This window comes from Myotis brandtii, unplaced genomic scaffold (genome assembly GCF_000412655.1).
Source record: "Myotis brandtii unplaced genomic scaffold, ASM41265v1 scaffold125, whole genome shotgun sequence".
In the NCBI taxonomy this organism is placed as follows: Eukaryota; Metazoa; Chordata; class Mammalia; order Chiroptera; family Vespertilionidae; genus Myotis; species Myotis brandtii.
The window spans coordinates 4,075,440-4,087,609 of NW_005354385.1; the positions used below are offsets into that span (position 1 = coordinate 4,075,440).

The window sequence follows — 12,170 nt, forward strand, 5'->3', positions numbered from 1 at the left end:
AAATCTAAGGTAAATTCGTGTCCTATCCCTGGAACTCTGGGGTTATATTTCATTAAAAAAAAAACCACTGCATTTTCCCCCTGAAGTCAAGTGATAATTAAAGCAAAAATGAACTTCATAAAATAATACAAAGGATGCCAACTTCAGAACAAATAGAGAAATTTTGCCTCGTGTTTCCTCTCCCCCTATTATTTTTTTTACTAGAATCTAGATGAGAATCAAGATTTTTATTCTGCTTTTATTCTGTGTAAAAGTTTCTCATGGAGTTGCAAATGCCATGGACTTTGGCAGAACTCCCTGAGGTAAGAGCAAATGATGTATTTCCTTGTTCCCTTTACTGAAAGAATGTCTTTAAAACAATGTGGTGTTGATTGTTTGGCATAACCAGGTGTGGCAGTTGCATGTCCCCATTTTTTCTCTGGGTTTCAAGGAGCTACCGAGAGCAACCCCGGCGGCCTCGGCAGTTTGTGGGTCAGGCCCGCGAGCTGTGGGGTGGAAAGAAGTGTGGTGAGCCCATAGCACTGTCAGTAGAACTTTCTAGTCTCTTCTGTGGTGACAGAAACCTTCTCTCTCTGCACTGGCCAATGTGGTAGGCACCAGCTGCATGTGGCTGCTGAGTTTGTGAAATGTGGCCAGTAAAGTCCGGGAACTGGATTTTTCATTTAATTTAATTTTAATTTACTTACATTTAAGTGGTGACATGTGACTAGTACCTGCTGTATTGGACAGTGTGGCTTGAGCCGACGGCTTACCTTGGATTTTCTGGGACATGAGGTGGGCAGATGCCCACCCTGCCCTTACTGGGGCCTCCCCACCACCCTGGTGAGCGTCCACAAACATATCCTTCATGTACAGACACAAGGCCTACGCTGCACTATGCAATTGGCGATAGAACAGGACTTTATGAAATACCTCTCCCCTTCCCTTCACACTAGTGGGGGAAGACAACAGGAAAAGGTGGAATGATGATAAATGAGATGGAGTAGTTGCTATGGCCTTAAAGACTTTTTATATTAAACTAGCATGATATTCAAAATAGCCAATTTAAATATTTGAATATTTTATTACTGATTACAAAAGAGAATTATCCCGAGGAGTAGACTTTAGAGGCAACATTTCGAGATACTCATTTTACTAGTGTCTTGAAAGTAGGAATTCTGTGAGGGGCCAATTTCTGACCCTGAGGAGGATTGCTTATTTATAAGGAGCACTCTTAAGGTTTTAATTAATTTTTGAAATTTGAGAGTGGATTATTGAAGGCCTACTGTGTGCTTTCACATAAATACTAATGGGGTGTGTGGCACTGTGCTCCATTGAGGGGACTGTTTAGGAGGGGGGCACTTAGCTTGGTCTATTAAAATGGCTATGATAGGGACAGTGAAAGGCAAGGAGGAAGGTTGGGTGTGTGACAGGGACAGACCTTGGGCCCAGCCTCAGAGTTCTCGGTTGGAATGTTGGTGTAATGGAGAATGCCAAGTTGAAATTACATTCCAGATCCCGGTGGGTGGTCAGAGGGAGAAAGGAGGCCTTTGCCTCTTAGCGACCAGTTTTACACCTGCAGGAGTCTGACGCACTAGCAGTCTCACCGGTACTGTGAAGAGCTGCCCACCTCCTGTATCAGGAACGGTCCCCCTTGAATTCGCAGAGAAGGATGTTAAAAAAGATTGGTTGATTGATATTTCTGTGGTCATTCTGCCACTCTCAACCATAAAACTGAATGGAGCTTACGTGCCAGTGACTCTGCCTCACTTGCCATCTAAATGAGGAGGAAAATACTGTGTACATGGAAGAAGAAAACTAACAATAAAAAGTGCCACGAGGTCCCAGATGAGTGGTGCAGACAGGAAATACCACAGTTGTCTTCAAAGACATCCAGGGCCGTCAGGTGGAAGGCCATTGTACTTACTCTCTGGGGCTCCAGAAGGCAAAACTGGTGGTGTTTTCTGTACGTAAAGAAATGGTTTTTGTAGGCCCGTGTATGGGGAGCACTCTGGGGAGGGAGAGTGATTTAGGAGAGGACCCGGTGTGCGGAAGATGAAGATGTGATAGTGCTGGCAAGCAGCTGGGAGATTCATTTCAGTGAAAAGGAGGGAAAGCTTCAGAGAACAGAAGAGCCTGCTAGGAGGGGGCTAGCCCCTTCACTGGAGGTGTTCCCAAGGAGACTCCCAGGTCCCTGAATGGGGGAGGGGGCAACATGCAAGGAGAGCAAGGGTCAGCAAATTGCTGACTGTGGGCCCAATCCAGCTTTCTGCTTCCTTTTTATAAATAAAGTTTTATTAGAATCCAGCCGTGCCCATTTGTTTAAACTTCATGAGTGGCTGCTTTCACACTACAATGGCAGAGGTGAATAGTTGTGACAGACCCTAGGGCCAACTAAGCCTAACTTATTTACTATCTGGCCCTTCATAGAAAAAGTATGCTGGGTCCCACAGAAGATTGGACCCAGGGATATATAAAATCCTTTCTAGTTCTCTGAATGTAAGGGATTCAAAAGAGAAAACAGCCTCTGCTAGGAGTGGGTCATTCTACATGACGAGTTGGGCATATCTCAGGGGATTAAGTCAGTGTTTCTGAATGCATGTTACAGACTCATTCATTCATTCATTCATTCATTCATTTTTATGCCTCCAGCATATCGTTGGCTGATGTAGATTGTAATCCAAAACACTTCTCTGCCTGCTCTTGGTAAAGTAAGTGCAAACTCTGGAGTGAGCTGTTGGCATTTTGATAACTTTGCTACTATGGAAATGCTCATTAAGTTCACTGTTTATAATTAAGTTTTATGGAGTTATTTTATTTTAAGTATAATGGTCTCACCTAGACACAACTTAGAATTTATTCACGTGTTCGGCTTAATTGTCGGATGTAAGAAGTGATTGTTCCAAAATGAAAACCTGGCTGTATTGGCAGGAGAGGCAGCTCGCAACGTTAAGGATGGGATGCACATTACTATTCATGCCTTTTTAATTGATTAGCCTTTAAGGCTTCTGAAAGCCTCTAAAAGTTGTTTTGTCAACATTAGACCAGCTGCTGTGTAATTATGGGAGCTCTTCTTGCAGTTAAATTCTTTTAATAACGTGTTCAATCTGCCGATGCCAAAGTGCTTTGAACCTGTGATATATTCTACGGAGAGCTTTTGTTTTTACTTACAGATGGTTGGTGCCGTTTTCTGGGGAACTCTGTAGAATTTTCACAGAAATTTTAAAGACAGATTACTCCAAAAGGGGAGGAAAATGTATTTGAACATCAGGTTTCTCTTCCCCCTATTACATGTGACTTGAATTTTGAACTTGACGCATAGCAACCTAAATATGCTCATTAAAAAAAGAATTCTCCACCTTGAAGCCTTTTAAGGCGCTTTTATCTGACTCTAGCCTGTAAATGAAAACTTTTTGGCCCCAGTCAGATGATGGTGAAAGCAGTGGGCTTGTGATAAAGATCACTGCTTAACCAGGAACCAGGCTCCGAGGAGCCAGGCTCAGTGGTGGTTTTGCTTTCTGTGCAGGGGGCTGAAGCTGTGCTTAGACCAGGGGTCCTCAAACTTTTTAAACAGGGGGCCAGTTCACTGTCCCTCAGACCGTTGGAGGGCCGGACTATAGTTTTAAAAAAAACTATGAACAAATTCCTGTGCACACTGCACATATCTTATTTTGAAGTAAAAAAACAAAACGGGGACAAATACAATATTTGTATTTGCATGTGGCCCACGGGCCGTAGTTTGAGGACCCCTGATTTAAAAGAACTGGATTTCAAAAAGTGGAAAGTGAAACATGAGAAAGGCCAGGATAGTCACAGATTGTGGCAAGGGAGGGCTTTTGCTAGGCCCTACTTGAATGCCACTTTAGAGTGTGTTTTACTATCTTCTAAAGGGGTTTTATCCTAAGTCTGGCATGAGAAGGTATAACTAGGGATGGGACTGGTGTCAGAAAGATGCAAACAGAATATCCTAGGCTTCTTCCCTCTGGTCCCCACGTCTCCTCCCCCCACCCCCTTGTGCAGTGTTACTGTGGACAGGTTGCACTGGTGCTTAAGGCAGGTATGAGGAGGGCAGTGATGATGGTCGCTGTGGAGGTTGCTCCTGCTAGCTCAGGCCATCTAAGTAACCTCTTTCCTGTAGCATTTTAATAAAGAAAGACAAAACCATCTGACCTAGAGGCACAGTTCTTCTACATCAGAGGAACAAGAGACTAGACGGGCCGCAGCTGGTTCTTTCTGGCCCCTTTGTTCAGTTTGTGTTAAGGAATGCATCTATGTTATTGGGAAACTATGAAGTGAGTCCCTCAACCACCCGTACTCACCTTTTCTCTCCACTCGGTAGTGTAAGGAGGCTCGTGGAGAAATTGACCTTTAACTGTATGAAAAGGCCAGCATGCTTCATAGAAACAGGAATATGAGTGATCTGAAAAATCTGAAGAAGGAGCTGACCTTGACAGTCAGGGCTTACTAGTATATCACAGCCCGGCTAGCTGAAAGTTGTACTTCTTTGCTCACTCACTCAGATGTGCAGATTTCTTTGCATGACGCTCTTGAGCCCTGAGAATTGAGGCATTTTGGAGGTTTGAGGGAGCATGGATATGTAGATGGAGAGTACTTGTGTGTTATCAAGTAGCCATTGAGATGCTGGTATAAAAAGAACTAGAATTTATTTAATAGAAAGTTGCCTACATTAATTATGTTTTTTCTTGTGGGATAAAACTTGTTCCTAGTAAATAAATTCATCATTTTAAAGTTAGATTAAATATTAATTCAGAGTATTTTTTAATATTTCAAGTTGGTAGAATAATCTACCCATGTGTGATCAAGAAAACTAGCTGAATCTTAGTGTTCTGTCAGTAAATATCAAAACTTGTTAATATCACTATACATTTTTTGGTCACATCACCTTTTGCTAAGTTACATAGTTTACATTGATATGACCGGAATTAAATCTGCCTTCAAGTGTCAATTCTAATTTCTTGCATGATACCTGGTCTTCTAAGTAATTTTACCATCTAAATGTTTCATACATAATGTTTATCACATTAGCATTTTATATGCTTTCTAAAAGTCTTGCAGATATTTTTAGAAAATTATAAACTTTCAAAATTTTTCTGAAGGCTGCAAAATTGTTTTTGTTACTTTCCCATACTTTCACATTACCTTGAGATTGCATTAAATCAGGGGGAGAAGATGTGACTTTAACCTCTGGAGCTAGGAAAAGCCCTGATATTCTTCAATCTACATACATATGTATGTACATATATCCATGCATACGAGTTGTCAGTTCCCAAAGAACCCCACTATCAGCAAGACAAAAGACTTGTGCACACTCAGATGGCCAAATGGTTATGGAGGTCTTTGCTCGTCAAATTAATCATCCTTCTAAATGTTCTATTATATTCAAAGATACTCAGATAATTTTTTTTCTTAAGAAATATTTAGATTCCTGTACATGTACAGCAAAAACCAAACTCAAATGAACTTAGGAAAATTTATTTTTAAAGGGTTATTATGCATGGAGCAGAATGGATCTTTATCTTGCCTTTAACGTATTTTCTTTAGACTCTGTAAGGATTGGCCTTTGCACTCTAGGTCTGTGTGTTAAACTCACAGGACAGCACTGCTCCTCCTGTACATGATTAAGTATAGAGCAATTAAGGGAAGAGTCAGGCAGTGAAACTATAGGAAGACCAGGGCTATAGCTGGGCCTTGAATGCATTTATTACTCTCTCCTCATCTCGATTTTTCTGAACTTGTTGGTTTCATTCTTTCTCGCTGCAATCAGGTACAGAGGAGGTGGGAAAGATAACCTCGATGCTTCTGAGATGTACACATCTTGTAGTGTGTGCATGTCACCATATTGGATTGGCTCATGCTCTCTTTGGTCCCAGACTCAACAATCCTGGGAAAGAGCTTATTGGCCCAGCCTGGGACAGATATTGACTTGGACCAATCAACGGCAGCTGAGGGTAGGACCACTCTGTACTTGTCATTGGTGGCCCCTTCCCTGTGTATGCGGAGAATCAATGTGAGCTGGAAAAACTTAATTCATATGAGATGTTTTCCTTCTCTATACACGGACACATCACCTCTCTCTTCCCAACCATGACTGCCTGACCTCTTCCAGATACCTTCTTTTTTCCTTTCACCTCTGCTTTGCATGCCATTACTTTTCCTGATTTGGTAAAGAACACGGAGCAAGACACAGTGTAGACAGGAGGAGAGTTCCTGGGTCAGTGATTTAGAGCAGATCTCTTCTGGACTTTTCCCTGGAGCCCCAGACATGCTCATCTTCCTTTTCATAATGCAGGGAGAAGTGGCAGCTTGGGAGAAGGCAAATGAAAAGGTCAAATGATGAAGCTCAAATCTGCTTTTGGCCCAGGAGACAATGCCCTTTTCTAAAGGCTAAATGTTTTCTCAGGATGAATGGGTCAGTCAAGAGTCCAAAATTTCATGACCACCTTAGGAGATATTTGATTCTTTATTGGATGCGTGACATGGATAAGAGTTGAAGAAAATGTACTTTTGATTTTTCTTCATTTCCTAATTTGTTTTCATCTTCCAAATTCATTTGCACATACTTTTCAGTCTCAGGAAATTTTCCAAACCCATTTAACATTTAACTTCAAAAATGTGCTGCGCTTCTATGTGTGTTCACTTAAGTAGGAGTCGTTCTTTTCCCTCCAAGTTAATGGTGCTAACTCACTTATGCTCTGCTTCTGACAGCCATTCAGTAGTAATGCATTCCCTAAGGAATTGCAGTTGATTTCTAAATCTTGCGTTTTCAGCTGCTGCCTACTTAACCCACTCTGATTGGCATTTAACCATTGAATTAGATTTTTCTGCTATTAAAGAGAGCTTTATGAGCTTTAACTTCAAGTGCCTGTATCACAGTCTGACACCGACTAAGCACTTTTTGCTGGAAAAGGCATTGTCTCCTAGGATCGAGGGAGGATTTGGATACACAGTTACCTGACACTCTTTCTCAGGGTTCAGTTTAGTGTGCTTTTGGGTGGCTCTGTAGGTGAACACATTATTAATGACCTCACCTGGCACATGCTAACATGCTGGCTTTATTCTTGCCATCAGTAGTGATCATATTCCCTGAGAGCTGTTTCCCTGGGCCTATTGACTGACATGGCAATAAATACATCCCTGAAGGGTAAAACTGTAGCTGTTTCAGCACAGGTAGGACAAAAATAAATATTTCACCGTTTTCTTCATTCCTAATTTGTTTTCATCTTCCAAATTCATTTGCACATACTTTTCAGTCTCAGGAAATTTTCCAAACCCATTTAACATTTAACTTCAAAAATGTGCTGCGTTTCTATGTGTGTTCACTTAAGTAGGAGTCATTCTTTTCCCCCAAGTTAATGGTGCTAACTCACTTATGTTCTGCTTCTGACAGCCATTCAGTAGTAATGCATTCCCTCTTCTATGTGTGTTCACTTAAGTAGGAGTCGTTCTTTTCCCTCCAAGTTAATGGTGCTAACTCACTTATGCTCTGCTTCTGACAGCCATTCAGTAGTAATGCATTCCCTAAGGAATTGCAGTTGATTTCTAAATCTTGCGTTTTCAGCTGCTGCCTACTTAACCCACTCTGATTGGCATTTAACCATTGAATTAGATTTTTCTGCTATTAAAGAGAGCTTTATGAGCTTTAACTTCAAGTGCCTGTATCACAGTCTGACACCGACTAAGCACTTTTTGCTGGAAAAGGCATTGTCTCCTAGGATCGAGGGAGGATTTGGATACACAGTTACCTGACACTCTTTCTCAGGGTTCAGTTTAGTGTGCTTTTGGGTGGCTCTGTAGGTGAACACATTATTAATGACCTCACCTGGCACATGCTAACATGCTGGCTTTATTCTTGCCATCAGTAGTGATCATATTCCCTGAGAGCTGTTTCCCTGGGCCTATTGACTGACATGGCAATAAATACATCCCTGAAGGGTAAAACTGTAGCTGTTTCAGCACAGGTAGGACAAAAATAAATATTTCACCGTTTCAGTATTACAAATTATAATCTCATGGCAGCATGCAATTCAAGGTGGTCATAGCTCAATTCCTACTCTTTTTTAAAAAAAACAAAACATGATGGCTGAATAAGTAGAATCTTAAACATTTTAATCAAACAAATTTTGCAGACTATGTTTTGTGCATGGTTCATTCTTTGCCCTCTAAATCACGGAGTGCATCATATCTTAAAAACAACATTTACCTTAAGAAGTTCTCATCTTCAGTTATTGACAGTACATAAACGAAAACTGGTTTCTGGACCCATAAATGGATTTGAGGACAGGAATATATCTTTGCCTTAAGGAGACCAAATAATGCACTTGCTATTTCTTCTCCTTCTTTTATCATATTCATTCAGTCCACATGCATCAGTTATGTACCTGGTCTGTTCTACCTCTGGAAAGTTCAAAGTTAGTAGAAAGATTTCCAGTAAGGAGTTGTAGAAATCATGATAGAAGACACGGGGGGACATGAAGGAGGCAGAGGTCAATTCAGATCAGGAGAGGCTTTAACTAAAGATGACAGCTGCAGTGGGCTATCTGAGCAAGGTGGGTATACCTCATTGGTCAGAAAAGAAGAGGGTGAACCAAGTCACAGAGCATAAAGCAGCATGGACAATAGCAGGAAATCATGAGTTTGAATAAGATTAGGATGAAGGCTATAATATGTGTATAACTAGAAGTGGGTAGGCTATGGGCCTAACGATATATGATATATACCATATATATATTTTAGTTAGACGCACACATGTATATGTATATATACATACACATACATATGTACATATATATACATATGAGTGTATATGTATGTGTGTATCCAACTAAGGAATATTTTATTTTAGATGTCCCTATTTTTTTAGTCTTTTTGTTATTCATTCTGGAGAAGTCTAAGAATCTCGTGGTGGAGGAAAGGGGTGTATTAATAATCTGAAAAATGTACTAGATGACTATGCTAAGTCTCTATGTCTGCCCCACTGAGAATTACAGCTAAACTAAAAGTCTCTAAAGAGGCTTATATTGTCTTTTAATATCAATGACTTCGTTAGAGTACTATCTAGTAGAAAGATTCCAGTAAGGAGTTGTAGAAATCATGATAGAAGACACGGGGGGACATGAAGGAGGCAGAGGTCAATTCAGATCAGGAGGGGCTTTAACTAAAGATGACAGCTGCAGTGGGCCATCTGAGCAAGGTGGGTATACCTCGTCGGGCAGGAAGGAAGAGGGTGAACCAAGTCATAGAGCATAAAGCAGCATGGACAATTGCAGGAAATCATGAGTTTGAATAAGATTAGGATGAAGGCTATAGTATGTGTATAACTAGAAGTGGGTAGGATATGGGCTTAATGATATATGATATATACCATATACATATTTTAGACACACACATGTATATATACATACATATACATATGAGTGTATATATACATATGAGTGTATATGTATATGTGTATCCAACTAAGGAATATTTTATTTTAGATGTCCGTATTTTTCAGTCTTTTTGTTATTCATTCCTCAGTTTAAGAGGAGGATGAACACTCCTGTGATTCATTCTGGAGAAGTCTAAGAATCTTGTGGGGTGGAGGAAAGGGGTGTATTAATAATCTGAAAAATGTACTAGATGACTATGCTAAGTCTCTATGTCTGCCCCACTGAGAATTACAGCTAAACTAAAAGTCTCTAAAGAGGCTTATATTGTCTTTTAATATCAATGACTTCGTTAGAGTACTACCTCAATTCACTCTTCTTTAAATAAGACACTCTAAACATTACTGGCTTGCCTCCTCTCTGCCTAGGCTCTCATGATCCCCCATGTAATTTTTCACTACTGAATATGAAAGTTCATTTGTAGCCTAGTTGGCACGAACATGTTTTAAAGTCTAATAAGAAAGGAGTATTTGGGGACAGAACATTAAAAAAGCAGCAGTTGAAACAGAAAATGGCAGATATTATCTGTGGCTTCACATCTTTGATTTTCATGATGCAGGTCATTTCCAGGACCGCGTGAGGGTGTCCAGCCAAGGGGGAGGAAGGTGTTGCTGGCATCGTGCAGTGATTGTTAGTACCCTGTCCTCCCCCCCCAAGCTCTAGCCTTGACAGTCAGAACCCATCAGACTTTCTGCAGTGGCTAATGCTGAGAGTGACTGGGAGAAGGGGTTGAAACTGAAAAGAAAATAATGACTCAGATATGAGGCCCATATAATGTTAGAATGAGAAGGGAATTTAATGATTATCTAATACTTCTTGGGAAACCATGGCACTGAGAGATTGAGCAGCTTGTCCAAAAGTCCCAAAGCTAATCTTCATCAGAAAAGGATGAGAGCCTAGGGGTCCTCTGACTTCAGATACTAGACTTTTCCAGATTCTCAGACATGTCGATGTCATTTCTACATGCTTTTTTCTTTTGGCTAAACAATCAGAGTTAGCCCCATTGGAAGTTCTCATCAGCTCATCTGAAATGTATCTCTCTATGAACTGCCATCTCTTCCTGTTTTTTGGATCACTTAGTGGAATCAATATCTAGTTACTTCTAGCATCACTTTTGTCTCCCTCTTGTATTCCGTTGGCCCCTTGGTCCTGTTCATCTCACTTTAGAGGTGTGTCTGAAATCCATCTTCGTTTTCATTCCCTGCATTCCTTCCTTCACTTTGTATTTTTTCCTTTTTCTCTAGACTATTGATGTAGCTTTTAAATTAGGGCCTGCCTTCTACAATCCTCTCTCTTCATTGCGTCTGGACTTTTCTTTGTAAAACATAAATCTGAATGACGGGTTCAGTAGCCTTCAGTGACTTCTCTTTCTGTAAAGTTCCCATGCTGTCATGTGGCCCTTCACGGTATGGCCTTAATGTTCCTCTTCAACATTTTCTATGTCTATTTTCTCCTCCTTTTATTCCCTTAGGCTCCAGTCACACCAGCCCATTCAATATTCCTAACTTTTCCATGTATTTTCCTTGGAATCCTTTATCACCACAAGTTTAAGTATGTACATACAATTCTATGTACATATCACTTTATCATGAGGCCTTCTCTTCTCTTCTTGGTTGAGATGAACCTCTCTGTCCTCTGTTGCCCCAGAACACTTTGTTTATACTTCCTTAATAGCCCTGTGCTGTGTAGTCTGATGTGCACTAGCGTTCATTTTCTTTTCTTTTTTAAATGTCTGCTTTACTTAATAGTCTGTGATTTCCTTGAGCTATGCAGTTGGATCAGATTCATTCTTGCATTCTTGGTACCTGTGATAGACTGAAAAATGGTCCCTCAAAGGTGTCCACCCCTTAATCCCTGGAACCTGTTAATATTACCTTATATGGCAAATGGGATTAAGTTAAGTATCCTGAGATGGGGTGATTATCCTGATTATCATGTTGGGCATAATCTACACTAATAAAAGAGAAACATGGTAATTGGCGTACGACGCTACCCTTCCCATTGGCTAATCAGCATATCCTTATGCAAATTAACTGTCAGCCAAGATGGCGATCCTTCATCGCCACAAGTTTAAGTATATATCATTGCCCAATTCTATGTACATATCACTTTATCATGAGGCCTTCTCTTCTCTTCTTGGTTGAGATAAACCTCTCTGTCCTCTGTTGCCCCAGAACACTTTGTTTATACTTCTCTAATAGCCCTGTGCTGTGTAGTCTGATGTGCACTAGCGTTCATTTTATTTTCTTTTTTAAATGTCTGCTTTACTTAATAGTCTGTGATTTCCTTGAGCTACGCAGTTGGATCAGATTCATTCTTGCATTTTTGGTACCTGTGATAGACTGAAAAATGGTCCCTCAAAGGTGTCCACCCCTTAATCCCTGGAACCTGTTAATATTACCTTATATGGCAAATGGGATTAAGTTAAGTATCCTGAGATGGGGTGATTATCCTGATTATCATGTTGGGCATAATCTACACTAATAAAAGAGAAACATGGTAATTGGCGTACGACGCTACCCTTCCCATTGGCTAATCAGCATATCCTTATGCAAATTAACTGTCAGCCAAGATGGCGGCCAGCAGCCAGGCAGCTGGAAGCGAGCAGGGAGGCTTCCTTGCTCCAGTGACTGCAGACTCCAACGGAACGCCTAACTTGGCCTCTGAGTTGCAACTCTAAGCAACTATGTACTATGTTGCAAATGTAGAAGCTAAACAAAAGCCTGCCGGGATCTCAGAGCTGAA

At 40.7% G+C, this 12,170-nt stretch overlaps 1 protein-coding gene across 1 annotated transcript in view; it reads left to right on the plus strand.

The window, feature by feature from the left end:
* Window positions 1-209: 209 nt before the first annotated feature.
* The window catches only part of LYPD6 (LY6/PLAUR domain containing 6), a 109,161-nt gene continuing 97,200 nt past the window's right edge, over window positions 210-12,170 (plus strand). The window contains exon 1 of the mRNA XM_014534036.1: window positions 210-302. The gene's annotated coding sequence lies outside the window, so the exon portion shown is untranslated. The remainder of the gene's footprint in view (window positions 303-12,170) is intronic.